This window comes from Paramisgurnus dabryanus, chromosome 15 (assembly GCF_030506205.2).
Source record: "Paramisgurnus dabryanus chromosome 15, PD_genome_1.1, whole genome shotgun sequence".
Lineage (NCBI taxonomy): Eukaryota > Metazoa > Chordata > Actinopteri > Cypriniformes > Cobitidae > Paramisgurnus > Paramisgurnus dabryanus.
In genome coordinates this window covers 780,566-789,726 of record NC_133351.1, presented here as the reverse complement: position 1 = coordinate 789,726, position 9,161 = coordinate 780,566, and positions in this window count along the sequence as shown.

Here is a 9,161-nt window from a genome sequence, read left to right as displayed (position 1 = left end):
TTGGATAAAAGCGTCTGCTAAATGTAAATGAATACATTAGAGGTATTAAAACAGATGCTATCAAGTGTGCTATTTGGGATTGGAACTAAAAATCATTTAGTCAGAATCTGTGGTTTCTGTAATGAAGGCACGTGTGAGTAAAGGAGAGATGAATGAATGATATTAATGGATTATGAAGATCATGTTAACTGATGCTTTTGTTGATCTAAGCTTTAGGAAGATATCAATGTGTAGCACATGTGTTGATATGAACCAATGAGAACGGACATGTTAAAGCTCCCATTTTTCCTGTGTTTTTGAAGCTTTGGTTGTGTTAACAGTGTGCTATATAACATGTTTTCATGTTTCACGTTTAAACAAACGCGGTATTTTTCACACAATTTACTTATCTGTATAGCACTGTTTTCACTGTCCTAAAAGCAGCCTGATGTCTTCCTTGTTGTATGAAGTCCCTCCTTCAAAAATACGAATTGAGTTCTGATTGTGTAGTTTGTTTAGTGTTTTGTGATTAGAGAGCAGTTTAGGGCACGTTGTCCAGAAAGGTCACGGCAGATTGAGGAAGCTGTCCTCAGCAAAGACCAAACAAAGGGGAATTTACTCTGGGATGAAAATAACAGTGTCTCGATGGCATGGTGACAAAAACACTCTGTTAACACAACTTTTCCTCTTCTCCATGGAAGCGCAACAACGTCAAGGCCTTTTATGGCATATTCCTGAAGGCGGAGCTTAGTCAGAAATGTAGAATATTGTCGTCTTATGGTGCATTCACACCAGCCGCTTGAACAGTTGGACGCTTGAAAATTTGAGTTAATTCACTTCATTCGCATGTGAAAATCTAGTCATTCAGGTGGATATTCGCGTCCTGGGGGTGGCTTCAGCGACTCTGCTGAGGCTCCACTCGCTTCCTGTAATCACGTCACTACTACAGCAAGCTCCTGATTGGTTAACCCAGCAGGGAAATCCGCCAAAGTTCAGATATTTCAACTCACGTGTTTCCTGCGGCAACGCTCAATTCGCGCCTACCGCGCCACAGGATGCCATTTTGCGTCTTTGCATTGACTTAACAATTAAATCACTCGCGCTTGCCGCCTCTACTGCGTCTGGTGTGAACCCTGCATTAGACCCGGGGAGTAGAGGGCTGTAGTCAAAACCAGCCATTGTTTGTAGTCCTTGAAGCGAATTCTGTTAAAGAAAATACTTTTATTATACATATTATTTATGCTCTAAGAGCAACTTTACACACTCCTGTAACTAAAGTTTGAAAAATGGGATCAGGAAAAATAGCACCTTTAAATGTTTTATTTGATAGTCAAAAGCTTGCTATTTGTAATGAGAAGTGTTGGGGACACTCACAGCGTCTGGATGACATTAAACACAGAGATGAGCACCTTTAATCTAACATTATGAAACACTACACTATTATTGAATTATTTGCAGGTCTGTGGCAGAGTTTCATGGGCTCAGTGAGTGGACTGTAATATAGATGAATGTAAAGCCCTTCATCACAGGTCCTGATACAGTTAATCCTCAATATGAGATCCACAGAGTCAAAGCTGAGCTGACCTTCATCACTTCTTATCAATGTCTGTTCTCTCTGATGATGCCATCATCACATCTCTTTGTTTCAGAAGCTGTTACGGCAGCAGTCTGTGCTTTTAAAATGAAATGTTTACATGGGTGTATTGTTCGCCCGTCGTGATATTTGGTGTTTAAGTGGCATCATTATCAGGAGGAATGATGGCGCTGTTTTTGTTTTGGCAGCTGCAGTTTTTCTCATTCTGGCCCTGATCACGATGTCTCTGATGAAATATGCATGGCCATTTTCAACAAACTCTGGCAAAAGCTATTTCATTCGTTTTCTGTGAATAGCAAAGCATTCGGACCTTGAGAGTACAGTGCATAAAAGACGCTTTCATTTCTGAAAAAAAACTAAAACCTCTACATCTACGTGTGTCATCATTTTTAAAAAAAAACTCATGAGAAACCTTCATCAGCCGTCATCATTCACATACTGTATGAAGAGATGTTTTATTCAGCCAATATTAAAATACAGAATGACATCTCATAAAACTGTGATTTTACTGCTGTAAAGAGTTAAACGTTATTGTAGTAAAACCTGTTTTGGCAGTGAAAAAATGCCGACTTCTTTGTCAAAATTATGTTTGACCTTTTCGAAAATGATTTTAATATGCATATTAATGTCAACTGAATTCAGAGCAATTAAACACACAGAAAATCTACTGTTGGATAAAAGAAGAATATCGTTTCAGTCACCTGTCTTAAAGTACTGTACCTTCATTCACATGGGGAAATGTCAAGGATATTTCTGGGAACGGCCAAGTAATTTCTCAGACTAAATGACTCTGGCAGGTATTTAAATAAACTCTGAATGATAATAACAAACCTGAGACACTTCAGAGGTCACAGACGCCACAATCTTAAAATGTTCATCTCACAAGACTGAAGTGATTTCTGTTCAGTTAAGTGCTGATCTTTGATGATGGGTGAAATCTGATAGCCAGTCAAATGTTTATTATAAAACACCTCATCATTAAAGTGTTTATTAACGATGCAGAGATCTACAGTATCTTACCGTATAAAAACAGCTTTTAGATGTTTGTCTCTGAAATGTCACTGGTCTGTTAAAAAAAACAAAACATGAAAAGAAAGAAACAGTTATGACATTTCAATGAATGTTTTAAGAATCAACAGTCACTGATTTTTAACCCATCGTGTCATGAGGACTTGGCATAGTATTGGTTTGATGTGGAAAGATGTTGACTACTAGATAATGATGGGTGGTTGATGGATTATCACAGTTGAGCGATGCTCCCGGACAGAAGATCAATATGATGCTGCTGCTGATGGTGCCGTCTGAGGTGATACTGTATCAAACTCACTGCAGGTGCATGCTGGGCCTAAAATTATCGCATGCCAAGCACCAGATGTGACTAAAGTGGCACTGGTGAGTTTATGAAACACTGATAATCAACAGTTTTATAAGTTCTAGGCACAGAGCTAACGCGTGTTGTCAACTTCATGCAGACCAATCAGTGACCATGACATGAAGGTATTGGGAGAAGGAGACAATAACAGTGCTTATAAATCAATCTCACAGTACTTTCACACCATAAACCGACCGGTCTGCACAGCGCCGCAGGAAGTCAAACTCCACCAAAACTAAACATGATGTGAACATTACAAACGCGTATAATTTACAGAGACCGACTACAGACACGTGAGAAGGATGAGGTGAAATAGGAATGTGTGTAAAAAAAGACAGCGACTTAAAGGCATCAATCTAACTAGCAGGAATTTTCAAATAACAATATATCTTATAGCATTTATTAGTATTTAATGTTAGTGTTATGATATAAGTGCTAGTTGACATTGTCTGTATGGGCATCAACTAATATTCGAAGTTGAAAATGTTTCGGTTAATGTTAGTTAACATGTACTAAAAAGTCACCAGCCATTGGCAGAGGTGTCAAAAAGTTACTTTTAAGGCCCTGGGGTGCTGCTGCAGAGGGAGGAGCCAGCCCTGTCGGCGATGATGTCATGATGCAACTCATGCATATTAATTTTATGCATAATTTATGGACATTTTATACTTATATTGTTAAACATTTTTATATATTTTAATATATTTGAATGTTTTCTATACATTTTTGCTGTAGTTCTTTTAGTATCTATTGATAAAAAGTCCTAAAGTGGCCCAAAAGTTTTTTCATTTAGCATCATGTCAGTGTAAATGGTCTGTGTGTTGTGCTATTGTTTAGTATGAAAGTGCAGAACTCAACTTCCCTACTGACAAAGTGCAGCGCAGCAGTCGTGCATGAAATAAAGTCATTTGTTTGACCTGCAGCAGTATCACACCATCACATTCAACCGTCTATCATCATCTGCTCTGAGGCTCCCTTTGCTCTTTCTATATGAATCATTCTCAAACATTCTGAGATTACATCACAAGATTTTCATTTTCACTGATTTTGGTGCCCCTTATGAATCAGTTTGTCTTCATAGTTTACCATCTACCGTTGGGCAAATAGATGATTCATTTTGCTGTCATAACTATTTACAGACACATGCACATATGTGTGTGCGTGCGCGTGCGTGTGCGCGCGCGCGCGTGTGTGTGTGTGTGTGTGTCAAACTCAGGTTAAAGGCAATGGAGCAAATCAGTTTCAGTAGTCACAGCATGATGAAAAATCAAAGCTCAATATTTTCCAAAATCTATAATCATCTTGCAGAGACTGCAGCAAATCAATTACACTCATTTTATTTTCTCCACAATGTTGGGGCACATTTCAAATGTATTAACATCTTCAGAAACATCCAATTCATTAAAAATACCCTGATTACTTTTGCACCCCCCCCCCCCCCCAATCAAATCTACAGGGATACTAAAGAGAATTTAAAAATCTTTTGCATGATTAATAAAACATCTTGTAGGATGTGATATGAATTTCATAACACATCATTTTTTTATGATGTAGTGCATGGGAATTTACAAATTCTGGTTTAATGTAAAATAATCTTTGTTAACAGTATGTTGAGGATTAATGTTATTTTAGATACACAAATAATAAATTGACCATTTCTATAAAGAAATATTTGTTCAGATTACTTTATTACCTTTGCTTGGAGAAGATTTTGAAGTTTAATTGTTTACAGTAGGTTAGATAAAAAGTGTCATGTGTTTACTACTGGACCTTAAAAAAGTGATTGACAGGTTTTATAAGATTTCTTACAACAGATCTAATGAACACAGAAGTCAATGAAAGAAATCAACAGTATGTTGCATTTATCTGAGTTTATGTGAGATGTTTGTCTGTGTTCAGCAGAAATGTTTTGCCCAGCCGAGCTTTTTTCGGTTTGTGTGTCAGTTTCCCAATCCATACGTCAATCAATCACCTGATTTTGTTGAATTTGCTCTCAATAAAGATGATCATATACCCAGTAAAAGTAATGTAAAAGCACCACATCTCCCCCTGCTGACCTATGATATATCATCATCATCATCATCATCATCTGTGTTTTAACACATTAAAGCTCATACAGTTGTACAGTTATATCCTTAAACATATTATTATTCAAGTTTATTTCGCTGATAGAAGAAGTTGAGCTTATTCATGATGTGTTCATTTGTCTTGTGCGTTGTGTTATGTCAGATGTGTTAAACTCTCATCAGTTTGTTTCTTCTGCTCTCAATCAGTTTTTGTATGTTTTAACATTTAAATATGAGTAAGAAAAATACCATTCATGAAAAACTAAATAGGAAAGTGTTTGTAGGAAAGCCATCATTGTCTCTCGTATTTCAGTCTGATAATATAACAAATAATGATCAGCTTTTAAATCTGTTGAATCATGGTACTGAATGTCTCCCTTTGCATCTTTGTAATAGACTTAGAACGATGAATTTTATGATAATAACACATTACATCATCCTGCAGTAAATGTTAAATGTAAGCGTCACTGACCAGAGATTCTTCTTCTTCTTTATTTCCAGCATTTAGTTTTGAGCTGATCATGACCTGACCGACATCAGCATATAGTGATACAGATTATGGGATGCAGATGAGGACATAGAGATGAATTAGAGGGCTGTGTGCTTTACATTTAGTCTGATAATAACACTCAGTTAAACTAATGCACAATCTGTTTATATTCTCAAATATTTCATCCTGACTTTTTCATCTTAATTAATGTTGCTGTGAAACTTTTAGGCTGCTGCTGGTTCATCTGGAAATGTGTTGAAAGAGCAACGCCTGCATTCATTTATTAGATTGCAACTTTTGCCCTTTTTGTTCATTGGCGTGAAATCTTACAATCCAAAAATTCATTCAGTTCTCTGATGATTCAGGAAATCTGAAATGCTTGAAAATGACCTGCAGACATCAGCACTCAATTCTGTACTCTGTCTCTCTCTCTCCCTTCCTTTCTTTGGGAATTAAGCCCATCTTTGATTTGATCAGTCATCATGTATTAGATATTTATTACAGTTGTGAGGCTACAAAAACACAATTCATCTTTAAATCAACTGATTTCTTGTCACAGAGTTAAGAACATCAGGGGATATACAAATAATAAAAAATAGATGTGTTGAAATGTTCAACAATGTCATTGTAAAAAAACACCCTAGAGGTCTTTTTTATTTTTATTATAAATGATCTCATCAGTAGTTTAAGTTTAATGTGATTTATTTGTCCTTTTCCAAGCGTGATTTGATTTTGTTCAAAGAGCATCTTAGAAAATCCAACCTTGTGTGCAAGACTGCTTAACTTTGTTTAATGATAAAGTACATCATCTTAATTATTTCTTTGATTTGGGTGTTTTGCATGTTTCAATTTATTTCCAAATTTCTAAAAACAGCTCTTTATCATGGTCTTGCACTTACTACACTCTATATGAGCACTATATGACTTAACTGGGCTAAAACTGTATATATCTGTGAGCTGATAGTATAATAATAATAATTCTGTATATGTGGATATCAGTGTGAATCGACTTTGCACAGCATTCACTTGATTTTAATGAGCCCTCTGGAGACCCAAGAGGAGTCACAAGAGACCCAGACAACACCAGATAGAGATAGAGATGAAGAAGAGCCCAGGGTTACTTTACACCTATTGCATACAACCCCATGTGAGACAAAAACATGTCAGCTTGTTCTGAATACCCAAAATACTGGATACATTATTTTATATGCCTCATTTCAACACCTCATGTAAGCTAACTATCAATCTATTGTGGCTAACATTCTCATCCTTTACTTTCACGTGTCTGAGTTTGTAGGCCTATTTTACTGCAAAAAGGACAGACTTTGTAACCAAAAAGTATGAATATATCTGTGTATGACAGTGAATTTTAAAATGTGGTGGTCACATGAACATTTTTAATATAGAAATGTCATGTCAGTATTCTCTATGTCCATGCGGCACCTACCTCAGGCTCTCGCGGTACTTTGACGTCATACGTTACAGTGACGTGACGTCGGGGCTAAAATTTGATCTGCAGCCAAAGCTGCAGAATGGTTGTTGCTAGAAGGGATACAGCTACGACCCAAATCTCGTAAAATCCCGCCGTATGAGCGCTCATTTTATCCTAATCCTACCCTCAACCCAACATCTCGCGAGATTTGTCTGTAGTTGTATCCCCTCTAGCCAGAACCCTGCAGCAGTTATCAGCCGCTAGTTGACGCATGCGTGCTCACTGCCGCGCGCAGTGTGCGCCAGAACACCACTCAGTTTGTTTTGTAGTATTTAATGTTTAATCACATCAGGGAATATCTTACTTATTTCAAACATTTTATGAGACACATAACTAAGTACCGGTGTACTGCAGGAAGAAATCAGGTAAGTAAAGGTTTATTAAAATGAATCAGCTTGGCGAGAAGTACACACAAAGTAAAAACAGATTTACACACGACACGAGCACTGTTTTGCGCTTTTTGACAGCAGATGGCACTGTGACACCTGCAGTGTTTGTGTGTGTATGTGTGAGAGAGAGAGCGCGCGTGCGTGTGTGTGTGTTATAACTGGCTTCTGGTCTGTTTTTTATGTTTTGGCAGTGCTTTAGTAAAGGAAGTTTGTGTTTCTCTTTCCTGTGAGGAGTGAGAGAACACAAACACTGTGAGTTGGTCTACAGAACTTCCTCTGTGCTTCACTTATCTGTGTCTCACACACACACATCTACTGTAGACTGGGGCTATGCTTTTACTCCAGAGAATATTTCTCACCATCATTTTGCAATGATCTTGTTACAATGACACAAAGCGGGGTAAGTTATCACTGTAAAACCTGTAACTTAGTTTTGTAAACTATTCTCTGCAAGCATGTGAAAAAATAGGTCAATAAAATTTGGCTCCCTGTGTGATGTCAGAAGGGGATCTTTTAATAATTATACCGCCCTTAATCTGATCTATCCCAACACAGCACGGCCATTTACTGGAGACAGAGAGAGAGAGAGAGAAAATAATTGAGAGCACAATTGAGTTTCAATTTCAACAAACCACCATTATGGTGATCAGTGTTTGCATTTCATCAACTCATTTGGATTTTAATGGCAAATTTTTGTTCACACCTACAAAGTGTCAATTTTAACATGTTATAATAAATTATCTTTGGAGTATTTTGAGCTAAAACTTCACATATGTACTCTGGGGACACCAAAGATTTATTTGACATCTTTAAAAAGCTTTGTGAAATTTCCTCTTTAAAGGATTATTCCACTTTCATAGAAATATTCTGATAATTTACTCACCCCCATGTCATCCAAGATGTTGATGTCTTTCTTTGTTCAGTCAAGAAGAAATTACGTTTTTGAGAAAAACATTCCAAGATTTTTTCCATATAGTGGACTTTAGTGGACCTCAACAGTTTCAAAGCAAAGGTCTCTAAACGATCCCAACCGAGGCATAAGAGTCTTATCTAGTAAAACCATCATCATTTTCAACAAGAAAAAAACCCTAACTTTTAAACCACAGCTTATTACGTATTACGTAATCACATGGAAAGGTCACGCATTACGTATGTGAAACGCACACTTGTGGACCATTTAAACAATAAACAGACACACAGACATTAATTACTATCATACGACATACAGCAATGTCTGAACGCTCCTCTTTCTCTAATTACACATACGTCATGTGTGACCTTTCCATGTAGTTTCATAATACATAAGGTTGTGCTGGCACGTCACACGGCTAGTGCAAGACAAGAAGTTGTGGTCTAAAAGTACTTATTTTAAATGTATTGGGTGAAAATGACGATGGTTTCGCTAGATAAGACCCTTATGGCTTGGTTGGGATCATTTAGAGTCCTTTGAAGCTGCATTGAAACTGTAAACTGTTGAGGTCCAATAAAGTCCAATATTATGGAGAAAAATCCTGGAATGATTTCCTCAAAAATCTTAATTTCTTCTCGACTGAACAAAGAAAGCAAAACTAGTAAATGATCAGGATTCTTTGAAAGTGGAGTCCTTTAACCAAATGCTCTCTTCATGTATTATACGTTCATCAAATACATTCACTTCAAATCCACTTAATCTCGGCCTCAGGTCATTCAGAAATAGCCGTTTATTAACAGAATCCATGAAGAGTCTGATAAAAATGCTCATTTATAAGAAGACGTATCAGACGCACTTAGAGGATTTTACAT